This window comes from Ceratotherium simum, chromosome 9 (genome assembly GCF_057802395.1).
Source record: "Ceratotherium simum simum isolate JZ-2026a chromosome 9, ASM5780239v1, whole genome shotgun sequence".
Taxonomy (NCBI): Eukaryota; Metazoa; Chordata; class Mammalia; order Perissodactyla; family Rhinocerotidae; genus Ceratotherium; species Ceratotherium simum.
The window spans coordinates 13,958,658-13,977,626 of NC_141908.1; the positions used below are offsets into that span (position 1 = coordinate 13,958,658).

Genomic DNA, 18,969 nt, shown 5'->3' on the forward strand with positions numbered 1-18,969 from the left:
TCCTTGCTCTCTTCCACTCCACGTTCATCTTCTCTTCTTGACTGCCTGCCTTGCTGACGTCAGCCTAGCACCTGACACAGAAGCAATAGCTGGAAATAAACTGCTTAGCCAGCTCCCACATTGTGTAAGGTCAAATCCCTGTGATAAAGTCCTTATTCTATGTCACTGCCGGTGATTCTGCTTCTCTGCTGAAATTCTGACTGATATATTCCCTGATCGACAGCGGTGATGTGTCTCACCCCAATCCCCTCAGCTCTACAGTCATATATGCCCATGATTCCTATATTAAACCCTTTCCACCTAGAATTCATGGAGTGACTTCTGTTTTTTTACATTTTTTCCCTTAACTCCAATTAACATATTATATTAGTGCTTGTATTATTTAATGGATCCTTAAATCTCAATGCAATTAGAATTTTGTTCACATGTAATTAAAACGGCTTGACTAATACAAATACCTTAGAGTTATAATTTCTTGTTGTCAGAATTGGAGATTATAACTTGTTTATATTTGTAACTTTCATGTCTAATATAACCCCTAACATATAGAATGCAGCAAACAAATGTTTTAAAAATGAAGTAATAAACTGATGGTCTGTGAAGAATATAAAATAAATTGATCACCTATAATGAGTTAAGAAAACAAAGAGAAGTAAAACACTCTTCCTGCTCACAAAACGTGTTAGAATCTACAGATTGGAGAGTACATGATGCCTACAATACAATTAAACATATGTAATTAAATGATAAATTATGCAAGCATACCTCTCAAACTTGCTATAGATGGAATTACAGAATTGAGTTTGTGCTTAAAAGTAATAAAATAAATATTATAAAGTACATGAAAGTAAAACTATATCACCCCAATTTTGTGGGCCTCCTATAAATAACTTTAGCTCTACCTATGTCTATGTCAAATTCTGAGAGTTCACCTCATTGAATTTCAAAGATAAATTAAAAATCAAAGAGATACAATTTGGTAGATTATAGATAAAATGAAACAACTCCACGGGGCACTAGTAAGTAATTTAGAAACTTATTGAGTATGATTGGGGTGACATGGGAGATGTACAAACCATATTTATTTATCTTAAATTTATACCCAAATTTATCTTAAATTTTTATGTTTAATTCATTTTTAATTTGGGCCAAAATCCCTCTACATCAGTCAGTCTTCCCATTTCTTTCCATTATCTATCCCCACTGCTTCTAATATTCCCTATATTGACCGTATTTACTCAAATCTCTTTCATGTCATGCATGTCACTATCAGCACTCCAAGAACCAAAGTTATTAGAAAGCAGCACAGTGAGAAATATGAAGTAAATTTACCCCTCAGGGTTTCCACTCTCCCCAAGCTGGATATTAAATTATTCCTCTGGACAAAGTAGATATTTACTTCATATCATTACATATATTGCTATTTCTGTCAAACTGTGTGAATTAAAAAAGAGTAGAGTAGATATGATTAGAATATATTCTCCTTGGGTAAATGAAATATGTCAATATCACTCTATTATCAATCTTCAATCTTGATTGGATAGGTCAAATGGATGTGGAAGATTAATGCTCTTCTATAGTCTGCAGCTATATAATAGCTATTTTTTTTTTTTGCCTATTTTACTCTCTTTGCCAAATATCATAGCACATACACACATGTGAAACACATGCAACATTTTCATCTCTTGTAATATGCAGTTTAATTAATGTGAAAAGGAGAAATACTCATCTCCCACCCAAAGTTTACTTGGACATATGTAATTATATGAATGATTGCATGAAAAATTAGTAAAATAATCCACTTAGTTCCTGGAGTTATGAATTTGTTCCAAAAACATACGGTGGTTGATATTTTAGCTGCAGTACAAAATAGGATTAATAGCTAGAATAGAGAAAGATTTTTAAACAATATTAACTTAGGAACGATTCAATTGTAATTATTCCCCTAAAGTTTATAGCTGTTTATCTGCCAGCACAACAGCCTGAAGATAAAGTGATTTTGTAACCCAAAGGGAATATTTTGTTGTTAGTGCCGTCAGGTTGATTCTGATTCCTGGTGACCTTGTGTACAGCAGATCTCACCTTCTGGCACTGTTAACAGTTCTCTGCTCCTATTCACAGGTTTTTCATGGCCAATTTTTTCAGAAGTGGGTGATCAGGTCCTTCTTCCTAGTCTATCTTAGTCTGGAAGCTCCACTGAAACCTGTCCACCATGAATGACCCTGCTGGTGTTTAAAATACCAGTGGCACAGCTTTCAGCATCAGCAACATAGAGCCACCACAGTATGACAGTCGACAGACGGGTGGTGTGGCTCCCTGATGGGGAAATGAACCCGGGCTGTGGCAGTGAGAATCCCAAATCTTAATTGCTAGACCACCAAGGCTCTAAGACAATGTACATAAATCTAACTGAATTTTTCTGATTCCACTGAGATATTTGATGCATAATGACATAGTAGTTATGTGTGGATATTATCTTAGATAAGATGTAACATATATCAAGTCCCATGAGAAAGATTCAATCAGTTTAGTTGCAGAAAATCTTTATTCCTTAAACTGTAATAATCATGATTAAAAAAAAAAATAAGACACTCTACAAGTTAAACTTTAGCAATATTCTCCACTCCCTACAACATATTCAGTAAACTTCATGTTTAGTTACTCAATTTCTCTCCCCAGTGTACACACAGTCTTATTTATTTTTAAACCAGTTCTACTGGAGGAATGTGATTATTTTAGCTTTTGTAATCAACATACTTTGTCTTATTATCTTCCAAATGGTTGAGATTATTGTTCTTAAGCCATTCTGAACCATGTGATTATTTTGTAGTTTTGTCCTGATGCTATAAAATCAGTATAAATGTAACTGGATGCTGCACCATTTCAACAGAGTGTATTAGATCTCCATGACTTAAATAAGAGACAATAGCTTAATCATTCGTGGCCTAACATTTTAAAGTTTTAAGCATGTTAAATTTTAAAGCAAATTTCTTTGGGACTTTTAGCACAAGCTCAATGAATTAAACAAATGTTAGCTCATGCTCACCAATACAACCTTCTACTTACAGATAGGAAAATGCCACCTCACTCTATAAATCTATCATGCTGTCAGCTGAAAATTTCTTTCAGACAGTCCTACTTTATTTTTCTTATTCTTTCTCTCAGATCAAACACCTTTCTTATCTTATTTTTGTTGAATGCCAATATAGCACACCCTCGTTCTATTCGACATCCTTAATTTCTCCCTTTGTTCCTAATAACTACTATTCCATGCTATCGCTCAATCCACTCTCTCTTAGAACATATTCCACTTTACTCTTCTTAAGCTCAGCATCTCTTTCAATACTTTAGTTCAAAACTCATTTGCTTTAAGAATGAAACTCTGATAGAAACATGTAAGCCATACTACCTTAGGAAATAGAGAAAAACAGTTTTCCCATTAGTTAAATATATGTATGCACACCTGCTTCCATATTTGGCTACAGTGAGGCATACAAAACTGTAGTTAATAACAGCACAGAGCTTGCAATGTGTGTTATTTATATGATTGGTGGCAACAGAGATTTGTCTTTTTACTCAATTATATTGATTTCTTCTTGAATTGTCTTTTTATGTACAACATCATAGGGGTGGTTCAAACTGGTTTTAAAATATTATTTTCACTGGCATTTTATTTATACAATAATATAATCAATTACCTTGCTCTCTTCCAAGAAACTGAATGCAATATAATCAAGTGTAGCTAGACCTTATAAATATGAAACATGCTGGCCTAGTCTGCATATTTTTAAAGAATGTTATACGCCATTTTTTTGGTACTTTTTCCTACTTTTTTAAACAAAGAAGAATATAGATTTAGCAAACATATAAAAAATGACAGTCACGGATGAATGCAAAATAGTGTTGTTAAACGTCAATTATATTTTAAAATATGCAGTTAAAACTAACTAAAGAAAGCAACAAAGACCTTAAATATCGTGAATGTTGACAACCTCTGCAGTCACCCTAATCAAACTGTTCTTCTCTTTTCTTTCCTGAAAATACCAAGAATAATACCTCCGCAAAAGAGCTACTCATGTATAATAATTTTAATTCATTTCCATCCATTTTTGTCTATTTCACCCTTAAAGTTCCAAATGTGTTGCAGCTAATGGGTTAAAGATGACGAGGAAGGGGCAGGGGGGGAGGATTCTGTACCCTCTTTCCTCCATTTTTATCGTCATCGCGTCATCACCTTTGTCAGTATTTATTTACTTAAATATTCTCTTTTGTGTTCTGTTTCCACAAATCGTTGTTACTCTGTCTTTGTCTTTTCATTTGAGTTAGTATTGTACATTTGTATCTATTCTATGCTTTCCTATCTAATCTCAAACAAATTTATCTCCCTCACTCAGTTTCACTCCTTTACTCATCTCCTTCTTTTCTTTTTCACGTAGTATGTAGAAAACAAAGTGCCTGGGGCATGGTCCTCATTTTATTAAATGAGGTAAAAGACATGAGATAGTGGATAATAATAATAATAATGGATAAATAAGGATGTAGGAAGGGCTTTGCACATCATTTCTATTGAAATACTCAAAAAACAATATATCCACAGGAGAGTTTATTTATTCAAACAGTAGTGATATTAAACAGTGTGTGAACAGTGATTATGGTAAGAAAATCTACAGATAAATAAAGAAGAAAGTAGTCAAATTTGTTGTGTGCCCTTTATTTGTCAGACATTTGCAAGATTCTAAGGATACAGAGATACAAAATACTAAATTCTATCACTCAAAATCTAAGCCTACTTCTATTTTCTGAGCAACACTCTATCCAGCCAGCCTCCATCTTAGTGAATGAATCTTACTCTCTCAATCTCTCTCTCTCCATATACATAATTGATAAATGGTATTTACACATATATGTGTATATATATACATGTGTGTGTACACATACACACATGCACCACACATTCTATTATTCACAAATTCTCTTAGCCTCTTGCTTTCAAAACTCTCACTCACTTCTATCTATATTAACCCTTTTTAACTTCTCCTCTATTGTTATATTACAGATATTGGTCATTCTCTTATCTATGGACAATGACTCCATGATTTTGTCCCTATCTCCTCTCATGTTTTAGAAACTAAAAACTTACATAATAAAAATTATGTTTTTTTCTTCTTTATATTTAACATTTCTGTCTTTAAAAAAATCCTTGCTGTGAACATGTATATAAGGTCTCTGATATTAAACAAACTAAAACTTTGAAAATATTTTAAACTTCCCTTAACCTCATATCCTTCTAGAATTCTCTCTCCTCCACTTCATAGCCAAACTACTTGAAAAAAAGTATTCACACCAGCTATCTCCACTTTCTTACTTGTAAGCCTCTCCTCACTCCACTCTGGTCTGGCTTCTGCCCCATATCTCACTCTAAACAGCTCTCATTCAGAACTTCACTGTCATTGAAGTCAGTGAATATTTTTCATCCCCCATAGGCCCTCCAGCCTGAATCTCTTCTTTGAGATTCAGAAGCATAATCTCAATGGCCTACTTGACATTTCCTTTTGCATATCTTAAATGCAACTCATTCTCAGTAAATTCAAAAAGGAATTCTATAATCTTCCTGCTCCAACTCTGTTGTTCCTCTTTTGCTGTTCCTAACCTCAAATAAGGGGACCACTCCCCAAAGTTGCCTAGGAGCCATTCTTGACAATCCCTCTTATCTCATGCGCCATATCCAAACTAAGTCCAAGTTATCTTTATTAATTTCATTGAATATTTGTACTCTTCACCATCGCCATCTATGCCTATACTAGTTTTCCAGATTCTAGAGGCTGTATCTAGACCATATCCTCCATCTTCAATGCCATCATCACAGTATTTTCTCATTTCTCTCTCTCTGATCATGCCCCTCTAGCTTCCCCTTATAAAAATATGTTATTACATTGGGCCTCCTCAAACAATCCGGGTTAATTTTTTCATTTCAAGATCATTACAGGGGAGGAATAAATTTTCCTCTACCCTTCTAGGTTCTTCTGGCAGATCTAAGAATTAAATTGACATGAAACAGAATAACAGGAGAAAATCAAAAAAGTTTAATAACATGTATGCACGGAAGAAACCCAGGAGAACTGAGTAACTTGCCAAAACAGCTGAAGCCACCACCTTAAATACTATCTTCAGCTAAAGACAAAAGAGGATGTCTGGGGAAGTGGTTTGTACTTCAAAAAAAAGGAGGCAATTCACATGGAGATGGAAAAGCAAATGTTTGGTAAACAAATATTTGCCAAGCCTTGCAGAAGCAATGGGACATGGAGAGGACTTTTATGAAATGGGCCTTGCTAGGTTCCTCCCTGTCCGCCATACCTTGTTCATGTTATACCATAGTTATCTATGGCATTAACTCTTTCCTGAAACAGGCCTTCTATCTTAAATTCTTTTAGGCAGTTAGGGGGAAGTTCAAACTTTCTTCCTGAGCATTTTGTTCTTAAAAATAATCAATCCAAAGAGACACATTTTGGGGTGGCAAATTCTGCTCCCTTACATCATTAATTTAATCACATGTACAAAATTCCCTTTACATGAAAGGTAACGTAATTACAAGTTCTTGGGATTATGATGTGGATACCTTATGAGGCCATTATTCAGCCTACAACAGCCAGTCTACTATAAACGAGTGTTGTTTTCTGCCTATGCAATTGAAGCCAATGCCCTAACTTATATTCTTTCTTTATTCATCTCCAAGGTTTATTCTTATCTCTCGTACGCCCATTCACCATATTTTAACCAGAGTGATGTCCTACAAAAGGCTATTGTAGTCATTGTCTAATCAATTGATGGTTCCTCATTGATCTGAGAATATTAACTGTGTTCCTTAAGATGGACAACAGGTCTTATGCAGCCAGAACCTTTCCAGTGCATTCTCACAGCAAGTTCTTCACTTTTGACACTTCAACCACACTAAATTGCTCTTTATTCCTAAAAATATCAGGGTCTGTAATGCCACATACTATTACACATAGCTTTTGCAGAAGGCTTTGTATGGAATTCTGTTCTCCCTTTCTTATCGACACTTCAGATTTCAAGTCTTGTTTCATTTTCCCATTCATAATTTATATAATCAATATTTATTGAGTGCTTACAATATGCAATTCACTGTACCCAGTGCTGGGGACTCAGCAGAAAACAAACATGAATCTTGACTTGCCCTCATAAATCTTACATTCTAGAGGAATCTTATATTTCATACCTATTTTTTTCTTAGCTGGAGGATGTTATCTCCACTCTAGGTCAGGTATAAATGTTATACGTTCTGTGCATCATAGATGCTTCAAAAGCAATTTTGTCAGTGTATAATAATATGTTCATTTGTGTAAATATTTATTTGATATCTATCATTGGGAAATCATAAATTCTATACAGCAAAGAAAGTTTTTGTGTTTTTGTCCATCTTAGTTTCCCAGTACTCCTGACACATACAGAAAAATACTAAAAAAAATAGTTGAAAGAATAAAAGCTACTCATCCTACTGTGAGTGTATTTGTATACAGAAAAGTTAAAGATATTTGTTGATGGAGTATGTGGGTGTTGACCTTAAACAAATAGCCAAACAAATTTATTTCTCCAGCAAAAATTGGCTTCTTGGGATGAGTAAAGAATTGCAACTGGCAGTCTACAACCATGTTTGACAAGTGCAAGTCCCCCAGCAGCAAGGGAGGAGAAACTCTTTTATAGTGGGGGGACAGGAAGTTGGGAGGGCTGTTGTAAACAAAGAATCCATTGGAGGAATTGGGAGTTCGATGTGTAGTGGCTTTTCATTGGCTGAATTGTGACAGTCTCTTATTGGCTGAACTTCTTTGGGCAAGAAGAGGAAGTCTTTCTTCTTCCTGTTGGGTTCTGCTGTAATGTAGGGTGTGAGATCTCCCCCTTTTGGCCTCCAAACTGCAATTTAATGAGGTTTCTGTTTATTGATTTGACATGAGTAGAGACACAAGTAGATATGGTTTAGAAAGAATTAAACATTTGAGGTTCCTATGGTAATTCATTTATTCAATGTATGTTGATTGAATTATCAACTTCGAGACAGAGATTGTGATGGAAACAGAGTCTACAATAAAGGACAAGACAAACATGATCTTTGTCTTTATGGAACATATCTTTCAAAGTACAAATCTTCAATATTTATAATGAAGAGACAATGGATATGGACAGTTATATCAGTTAATTGCTAGGACACTAGCAGTAGATAGTAGACAGTAAAGTAGATACATTTTAGTAACACTTCCCTAAGGACTTCTTGAAACAAATCCAACTTCTAAAATATAGATTCTTGGACAAAACTATCCTGATGAGTATTGTTCTGGAAGATACTATTTTTCTAATATTTTCCATCACTCTCAATCATAGCATCAACCATGAGTTGTCTATTAACCTCTTAATCTCTTTTTTATCTTTCACCAAATGTGTGATCATTTCACCATTTATTTTAGAAATATCAATTATATAGAAATGAAGGGCTAAATTTCCTTTCTAAATATGTAGCCTACAACCTGTTTAAATTACCTCTACCCACTAAGGTATAGAGTACATTTTACAAATTTCAGTTTAGAATTTCTAACATTTCCTGTGATAAAGAAAGAAACAAGAAGTCAGCTTGTACATTCAGAAATTTCCTCTGTTGGTTTGCCCTTTCTCCTCTTGAAAAATAGAGGGGCAGATGTATCTTCAAGGTTCATACTCTGTACATGTTTTTGTTAAAATAGTCTATTGCTAAATCAGACATAACTTTGTCTGACTAGCATGATCTTGCCTGTAAAATGTTTTCATTCTTTTTTTTTTTTTTAAAGATTTTATTTATTTATTTTTTCCCCCAAAGCCCCAGCAGATAGTTGTATGTCATAGCTGCACATCCTTCTAGTTGCTGTATGTGGGACACGGCCTCAGCATGGCCGGAGAAGCGGTGCGTCGGTGCACGCCCGGGATCCGAACCCGGGCCGCCAGCAGCGGAGCGCGCGCACTTAACCGCTAAGCCACCAGGCCGGCCCTTTTCATTCTTATTTTAACAAATCTTGTCTCCCTAATTTGATAAAATATTTAAGACAATCAGAATTAATTTCTCTAAATGTTTCTTACAGGTAACAAACCAGTGAAAGAAAATCTCCCCACTTCTAACCTAATACTTTTAGAGGACAAGGGTCAGAAAAATCTCAAATTTATCAGCATCTCAAACCAGTGGAGCAGGGTAGAGGGGAGGTAGGGCTCGGACTGAGACTCAGTAGGGAGTGGGGCCCCTGGAGATCTATTTGTTCAAGCGACTTTGGACTTCAACTTAAAATTTATCATCTTCCTCCACGTAAGTAAATGAAGCAACCCCAAATTGGGGATCAACGGAAGCCAACTCTCAATCTAAGGAGCAAGGAGGGGAGGGCGGGAAGCAGTTATTTACATTATATTATATCTCTAGATAGCCATATCCATTATGAGTTAAGATACCCATAATGTGAAAATCCTCTCTTTTGGGAACAGAGGTTGAATAATGGGAGAACATTGACTAGTTTATTTTCTTATTCAACTAAAATGGTCTTTATTTTTTTAACTTTTATTTCTATTACCTAATGTTAGAGTTTTTTTTTTTTTTTTAATCATGTGATGTGAATGGGCAGGCAAAAACTGAAATATGTTTTCTGTAATTTCAGTTGGTTAGAACACAATGATTCTGGTTTATATATAAGGACAGTTTCACTGAAAGGAAAGCAAGAATATAAAAAAACAAATAACCCCACAAATACACATCTTCCCCTAAAAAATTTTTAAGAATCAAAAGCATTTTGCTTGACAGGCTGGTAGTGTGAATGTGTACCTGTGATAGTGGAACTTGCCAACCTCTACAGATATTTTGGTAGAGTACAACATGCCAACGTGGAAACAATAACAGAATTTATAGGATAAAATAAATTTCACATAAATGTGAGAAATAAATGCCTTTTGAAATATTTTAAATACTTAGATTTCATTAATGTTCAGTCAATCTAAATACATAATGCTTCAATGTGACAGTTAGTGATTATCTTTTAATAGTTGATAGAATGCCTTGAAAAGGAATAGTTCTGTGCCAGATATTACTGATAAAGAGATAAGAATGAATGAGTTTGGGACCTCAGGTAGTACACAGTCAATATTTGAAATAAACAAGAAAATAAGTATCAAATTATTGTGTAATTAGTGATATCATAATGATAATCATGGTAGAAAATACATACGCTCTACAAAAGAGGGGGGAATAAAACAACTAAGACAACAATGGCACACCACTTTACACCCACTAGATGGGCAACAATTCAGAAGTTTAACCATACCAATCACCAAGTGTCACATGAACACAGAGGAGAATCCCCAAAGCGGGATACTAATAAGTGCTGCAGAAGTGGGGACTTTTAGGACCTGCTGACAAGATGAAGTAGCCTTTTAGCTGAATTGTACTTGATAAGTGGGTGCTTTTGACATGAGTAACAAGGGCAGTCTAGGCAGAAAAAAAAGTTATTAACTAAGTTACAAGGGCACAAGAGGGATAGATGTGGAAAGAATGTTCAGGAAGACTGAAAGTGGAAGAGACTGAAGAAAGGAAACCATACAGAGGTAAGGAGATGATTTCATGTCCATCTTGCCCAAGAAATCAGAGTATTATTTAACACGATTTTACCATTATATTATGTATACATTAAGTTGGAAAAATAACGGGAATGTATTCAACTTCATGTCACCACATTTCAAACTCAGTTCATGCTTTTTGTTTTCTCCTTTTTGTTAGATATGCAGTAAATCTAGAGTTCCAGGCTGTTTATTTTATTAATAATGAATTCTTTCCTCTGTATTTTTACTAATTCAGATATGGAGGCCATCAATAAAAGTTGACCAAATTGGTCTAAAAACAGTAGAACTTTGAGGAAATTCACAAGGGGGGCCTTTACTTTCTATTTAATTCACATTTTTGGATTTTCTCACTACTTGCTAATTCACATAAACTCTAACTTTTTTTCCATCTTATCCTTAAATATCTGAAGGCAGGAAATATGAAGAGTAAGAGTAAGAACTACTGAGTTCACAGGATTAAGTGCTTTATTATAATTCAGCTCCATTAATATTCTGGCAACTGAAAGGTACAAAATTTAAGATTAATTTCCTCAGGGAAACATGACATATCTGTTCTTTGATTCAAGTGAAAGAGAACAACTTGTTCACTCAGCACATCATAATTTTTTATCCCCAACAGACTCTCTACTTCTTCTTCTTTTCTTTGAATTTTTTTTCTTTGAAGAAAGCTATCTAGCAATAAGTTTTGGGCAATAGGTAAAATTTAGCATTTAGGGTTAAATAAGCCATGCAAGGAACTATTGCTGTTACCGGACACAAACACAACTTCTTTACTCGCCACACAAGAAGAGCCAAATAAACACTGGAATGCCAGGCTTATGGCAAGGAAAGGGTTTTTGTTTTGGGTGATGTCAGCCGGGAGACAAGAGTGAGCCCTCAAGTTCATCCCATCTCCCCAAAAGATGAGAGGCAAGGGGTTTTAAATGTTGCAAGGAATGTGGCTGCTTGCAAGGAGGGGGAGCCTGTGGGCTTGCTAGTTGGCGCTTTCCTGCCAGCCTGTGTTTGGCTTTGTGAGGCTGCTTGCAGGGAGGGGGGATGGCGAGATAAGGGAATTTGCAGGTGGGTGTCCTTTGTTGTCTGCCTCCGTGGTGGAGGGTGGATTCTGGTGCCAGGAAGCCAAGGAGTTAGAGTTTGGGAAGCTTCGGCTTCTTGATATTCTCTGCGTATAAGTTTCCCTGTAATAAACCTCAAGAACTGGTAATTAGCGGAAACTTCAGTGTGAGCTCAGCATGAAGCCATCTGGGCTTTTAAAGATTTGTAACTTCTATCTGCCTTGTGAAGTTCAGGGATACAAAGCTTTAAAAAACCAATATTTGCATATGAAGGACACTTAGAGAAGCAAGGAAAGGGGATGAGTGCTTTTGGTTTTAACCTCATATTGCTGGCTTTACTGTAGGAGAACTGATATCGGAGCCGGCAACATTGCCATGCTGCATGAAGACTCGTGCTTGGAAATTCAGAGTATGCTGAAATCAGCAGTATTTTCAGATGATGATCCAGTTTGCAAGAAATCATCATTTGGACATCTTAACTCACATATACTAGTAAAGCTTAATTTCCAAGGAAAAGAAACTAGTGTGTCTTCACAAGTAAGAAAAACACATGACAACACTTAGGTAAGTGAAAAATATTATGGGCATAATCTCCTGGGGACTGTAATTCTTGAGCAGCAAGAATTTCTGAGGTTTTCACAAACTAAAAGTAGGTTAGATGAAGAACATATACACATTTCTTATGTGAAATATGCAATTTAATTGATGTCTTTGTGCCTTGATTTCCTCCTCTAAAATTTGGGGGGTATTCGTGAGGATTACATGAGTTAATCACTCAATCTTATCAATGGTGATCATGGTGATGTTTTATTATCATAATTTGCCTATGCATAGCATTTTAAAGTATTGGAAAATATACAGTATTTTTTTTTCCATTTTAAAGTTGCAACAAACTGGCAAGGTAAGAAATACACAGGGTGAAGGGAAATGGATGAGAAGAGATAGAAGAGCTTTGTTTTCATTCCACTCTTTTCAGTTTCATTCTCTCTCTTTATCCTTTCATGTACCCATCCATCAATTCATCCATCCATCCATTCGTTCATCCTCATGTAACTATTTAGGGGCCAACTTTGAATGCCATATTTATGAGGATAAGGACACTAAGAACCCTGTGTGTCTCAAGCAATGTTTTAATAATAGATGAAAGATAACATAATAGAGTAGTTAAAAACTAGGACTTGACTGGTTGATGCATAGGGCCATGGATAGATGGGTAGAATGTACGATAAAGCAAATATAGTAAGAAGTTAATTGTAAAATTAGTAGTCATATGACTGTACACTACACAATTTTCAACTTTTCTTTAGGCTTACACATTTTTATTAAAAAATGTTCAATATATTTAAAATAAAATATTAAAGTGTGTTAAAAAACAAAACCAAATGTTTAATTTTAAAATTCTTGTTAAAACAGAAAATAAAACTAATTGGTCTTATTGGAAGAGACTTGGAAACCAACCCCTTCTTTGAAAACTAGGAAATAAGGAGAAAAACAAATATTTATCCTATCTTTTCTAGGCAAATTGCACCTCTGGAAAGCCAAAAAGTAGATGAAGGGAGGTTTGTCATTAAAGAAATGTTAAAAGAAAAAAATGAGGAAGAAATAATATAATTAATATATTACCATTTTTCAATTATTTTGAATTGATCTATACAATGTCATTAATAAGTGCTAATTAACAAAAAGGAGATTCAACCAGACATTACTACTTCCTGATGGAGGAAATACTTTTGAAAAATCATCTACAAAGAAGCTCTGAAAAAAAAAAACACTAAATCTGGATCTGATTACTAGTTTTTAGTAAATCAGAGGACAGAGTTACATGTTAAACTACACTGTACAACCTCAAAGTAATTATCAAAATCCAGACTGTGGGAAACTCTATAAGATAGAGAAAAAGAGAGGGTATAGGAATCTCTAAATTAAAGATTTATAAGTCATAAATTTTACGTAAAGAAAATTAAAACTTGTCATTATGACATTTATAAGAAAGACATTTGGAAATTTGAAAACAAAGTAGATAACTGATTTTATTAATAAATTATTAATTATTTAGATGTGTTACTTTAATTATGTTTTTTTAAAGAGTCCCCATATTTACAGTAAAATAAAATGTAGAAATTTTCTTCAAAATATTATAGCACAAGACGAAGTAGATGAGAGTAAAAGTGAAACAAAGTTGGCCATGAATTGATAGCCGTTGAAGCTGGATGATGGGTGTATGAGGGTTCATTACACTATAATGTCTTTTATTGTACATGTTTTACATTCATAATCTATAATAAAAAGTTGAAAAGACTAGACAGACATAACTCAGGCTGTGGAGTCAGAGAGTTGTTGTTGAATCTCAGCTTTTCCATCCCAGCTCCCTTAACGTCTGGCTCTTTAATTTGTGCCTTCCAAGTCTCTAATGCATACCTGTCATTGGAGTTTTATTCCCAGAAGGCAAGTCACATATTGCCATGATTGATTAGTTTAGCTCTACATGAAGCACCTTCCCTTGTTGCCATCAAGTATTCCAGAGAATGTATCACAGTCTTGAGTCTGGTCCTCAGATTTGACGTTTCAGAAATCCAGTCTTGTTTTCCCTATAAAAGTGATCTGTCTCTCAGAGTAAAGTTCTATACTGAAACTTCTAAATTGGAAGCCAAACTATCATTATTTTTTCTTTGTCAAACATTTATAGCAGAGAGGCGGAGTCAAGATGGCAGCGTAAGCAGACTCTGAACTCACCTCCTCTCGTGGACACAGCCAATTTACAACTACTCGTGGAAAAATTACCCCTGAGACAGAACTGAAAACTGGATAAGAGGAACACCTGCAACAACGGACAATCCTAAGTGGGGTAGAAGAGGCAGAGACTCCCTTCCGGAGAGGAAAAACGCTGCCTTCACAAGCCGCCAGCTTCACGGCCGCCGGGAGCAGCTCACAGGTCCGCAGCCTCCCTGGAGGCGCGGGGTCCTGAGCCGGGAGCGCCCCCGCTGTGGGCATTGTGTGGACGCAGCACAATCGAGACCAGCGGCATAATATCTGACTTTGCCTGCTACTAAAACACTGGGGAGCACCCCCAGAAAACCCGGTTCACAAAGAAACTAAAACTGGCTCTTAAAGGGCCCACGCGCAAACTCACCCGTTTCAGAAAGCATCCTAAAATCACCAGAAAGAAAGGTGCACAGTGCTTTGGTGACAAGAGACTCACGTAATAGGCCCTGAGTGCATCTCGGTGAGGGGTGAGACCTCTCCAGGGACGGGGACATTGGCAGCGGCCATTGTTGTGGCCTGGTGTGGGCGTGCTGACACAGACGCCATTGGAGTTCTCCCTGAGGCCTGCTAGCCCAGGGTCTGCCCCACCTGCTAGAGAACCGATTTAATCCAGCTCAGCCAGGGCAGGCAGCCCACCCTAGAGACTGGCCCCACCCAACAACAAGCCCTCAGGCAACTAGTGGGACTGCATAGATTGGTGACTGGATTCTCTGCAGGCTGGCAACTGAGCCGACTTGAGCGGGGCCAGGTGTGCACAAGGAGTGGGTGGAGAGTGTGGGGCCGGCCGTGGCGGAGTGTGTGGGGCTCCCGCTGTGGAGAGACTGGGTCCACTTGGGGAGGTCGGGGCGCTCACATGGGGCAGGACTGTGTTGACTGTGTGTGTGGACCTGTGGGCGGCAGGGCTTGTCAGCTGCAGAAGACTTGTGCTTCTCAAAGACCCACATAGGAGGTTTGCCCCACCTTCCAAAGCCTGAAACAATTGGGTGCTCCTGTGCCTGAGGCCAGCCCCACCCAGCTGCTAATCCTCAGAGAGCTGACAAGAGACCTAATAGGCTAGAGGCTTATACCAATTGTAAGGCCCTGAGCCTAACAACTTGCCACGCTGGGGGCCTACTCACTTAAAAGAAATACTGCAACACTAATGTGGTATTAGAACTTACAGCCAACTGTGCTGGGGTGCCCCACACCTGATAAAGAGACTGAAGGGCCTACAACAACTGCAAGCAGCTGAGCATTACAACAGCTGGCCAGGAGCATAACTCAGCCTCCCTGGGCGCCTACAGGGAGAGCAAACAGGCCACAACAGAAGGACACACGTAGCCCACATAGGGGTCACCCCTGGAACATTGAGAACTGAGGGAAGCACACTGGAAGCCTCCTAAGGCATCACATACATAAAGTCACCTATCCAAGAGCAGGAGACGTAGCTGACCTACCTAATACGTAGACACAAGCACAGGGAAAGAGGCAAAATGAGGAGGCAAAAGAACACATTCCAAGTAAGGGAACAGGACAAAACCCCAGAAAAGGAACTAAGTGAAACAGAAATGAGCAACCTACCTGACACAGAGTTCAAACTAAGAGTGTTAAGGATGTTCACTGATCTGGGGAGAAGAATAGATGAACTCAGTGAGAATGTCAACAAAGAAATGGAAGATATAAAAAAAAAACAATCAGAAATGAAGAATACAATACTGGAAATGAAAAATTCATTAGAGGGACTCAAGAGCAGAGTAGAGGATACAGAAGAACGGATCTGTGAGCTGGAAGAAAGACTAGAAGAAATTACCCAAGGTGAACAGGTAAAAGAGAAAAGAATTAAAAAGAGTGAGGACAGTCTAAGGACCTCTGGGACAGCATCAAGCACACTAACATCCGTGTTACAAGTGTCCCGGAAGGAGAAGAGCAAGACAATGGTGCAGAGACTCTATTTCAAGAAATAATAGATAAAAACTTCCCTAACCTAAGGAAGGAAACAGACATCCAGGTACAGAAATCACAGAGAGCCCCAAACAAGATAAACCCAAAGAGGCCCACACCAAGACACATCATAATCAAAATGTCCAGAATTAAAGATAAAGAGAGAATCCTAAAAGCCACAAGAGAATGTCAAGTTACATACAAAGGAAACCCCATAAGGCTATCAGCTGACTTCTCAGCAGGAACCTTACAGGCTAGAAGAGAATGGCACGATATATTTAAATTTCTAAAAGGAAAAAACTTACAGCCAAGAATACTCTACCCAGCAAGGGTATCATTCAAAATGGAAGGAGAGATCAAAATTTTCCCAGAGAAGCAAAAATTAAAGGAGTTTGTCACCAAGAAACCAGTGCTAAATAAAATGATCACAAATTAGGCCACAAAACAAGTCTCCATAAATTTAAGAAGATTGAAATAATACCAAGCATCTTTTCTGACCACAACGGTATGAAACTAGAAATCAACTATAGGAAGAAAATCAGAAAAGCCACAAATACGTGGAGATTAAACAAAATGCTACTGAACAATGACTGGGTTAATGAAGAAATCAAAGAAGAAATCAAAAAATACCTGGAGACAAATGAAAATGAAAATACGACATGCCAGAATTTATGGGATACAGCAAAAGCGGTTCTAAGAAGGAAGTTTATAGCGATACAGGCCTATCTCAACAAACAAGAAAAATCTCAAATAAACAATCTAACAATGCACCTAAAGGAACTGGAAAAAGAAGAACAAACCAAGCCCAAAATCAGTAGAAGAAGGGAAATCATAAAAATCAGAGCAGAAATACATGAAATAGAGACCAAAAACAATAGAAAAGTTAATAAAACCAAGAGCTGGTTCTTTGAAAAGATCAACTAAATTTACAAATCTTTAGCTAGACTCACCAAGAAAAAAAGAGAGAAGGCATAAATAAGTAAAATCAGAAATGAAAGAGGAGAGGTTACAACAGACATCTCAGAAATACAAAAGATTATACAAGAATTCTATGAAAAGCTATATGCCAACCAATTCGACAATCTGGAAGAAATGGATAAATTCTTAGAATCATACAACCTTCCAAAACTGGATCAAGAAGAAGTAGAGAATTTGAATAGACCAATCACCAGTAAGGAGATCGAAACAGTAATCACAAACCTCCCCAAAAATAAAAGTCCAGGACCAGACGGCTTCCCTGGTGAATTCTACCAAACATTCAAAGAAGACTTAATACCTATCCTTCTCAAACTCTTCCAAAAAATTGAGGAGGGGGGGAAGCTCCCTAACTCATTCTACCAAGCTGACATTACCCTGATACCAAAACCAGACAAGGACAACACAAAAAAAGAAAATTACAGGCCAATATCACTGATGAACATCGATGCAAAAATCCTCAACAAAATAATAGCAAATCACATACAAAAATACTTTAAAAAGATTATACACCATGATCAAGTGGGATTTATTCTAGGGATGTAGGAATGGTTTGACATTCGCAAATCAATCAACGTAATACACCACATTAATAAAATGAAGAATAAAAATCACATGATCATCTCAATAGATGCAGAGAAAACATTTGACAAGATACAGCATCCATTTATGATAAAAACTCTGAATAAAATGGGTATAGAAGGAAAGTACCTCAACATAATGAAGACCATATATGAGAAACCCACAGCTAATATCATCCTCAATGGTGAAAAACTAAAGCCATCCCTCTGAGAACAGGAACTAGACAAGGATGCCCACTGTCACCACTCCTATTTAACATAGTACTGGAAGTCCTAGCCAGAGCAATCAGGCAAGAGAAAGAAATAAAAGGGATCCAAATTGGAAAGGAAGCAGTGAAACTGTCACTATTTGCAGATGACATGATTTTATATATAGAAAACCCTAAAGAATCCACCAGAAAACTTTTAGAAGTAATAAACGAATATGGTAAAGTTGCAGGATACAAAATCAACATACAAAAATCAGTTGCATTTCTGTACACTAACAACGAAGTAGCAGAAAGAGAAAATAAGAATACCATCCCATTTACAATTGCAACAAAAAGAATAAAATACCTAGGAATAAACTTAACCAAAGAGGTGAAAGATCTGTACACCGAAAACTATAAAACATTTCGGAAAGAAATTGAAGAAGACACAAAGAAAAGGAAAGATATTCCGTGCTCTTGGATTGGAAGAATTAACATAGTTAAGAAGTCCATACTTCCTAAAGCCATCTATAGATTCAATGCAATCCCTATCAAAGTTCCAACAACATTTTTCACAGAAATAGAAGAAAGAATCCTAAAATTTATATGGAACAACAAAAGACCCTGAATAGCTAAAGGAATCCTGAGAAAAAAGAACAAAGCTGGAGGTATCACACTCCCTGATTTCAAAATATACTACAAAGCTATAGTAACCAAAACAGCATGATACTGGCACAAAAACAGACACACAGATCAATGGAATAGAATCGAAAGCCCAGAAATAAACCCACACATCTATGGACAGCTAATCTTTGACAAAGGAGCCAAGAACATACAATGGGGAAAAGAAAG

At 36.6% G+C, this 18,969-nt stretch overlaps 1 long non-coding RNA gene across 2 annotated transcripts in view; it reads right to left on the reverse strand.

The window, feature by feature from the left end:
* Positions 1 to 18,969, reverse strand: part of LOC147916239 (uncharacterized) — a 72,253-nt gene that overhangs the window by 48,129 nt on the left and 5,155 nt on the right. The window contains exon 3 of one of the 2 annotated variants that reach the window (XR_015553095.1): positions 7,599 to 7,929. The exons of the other annotated variant lie outside the window; for it this stretch is intronic. This is a non-coding gene — a long non-coding RNA (uncharacterized LOC147916239). Of the gene's footprint in view, positions 1 to 7,598; positions 7,930 to 18,969 lie in introns of those variants that run through there. 2 annotated transcript variants of the gene reach the window in all.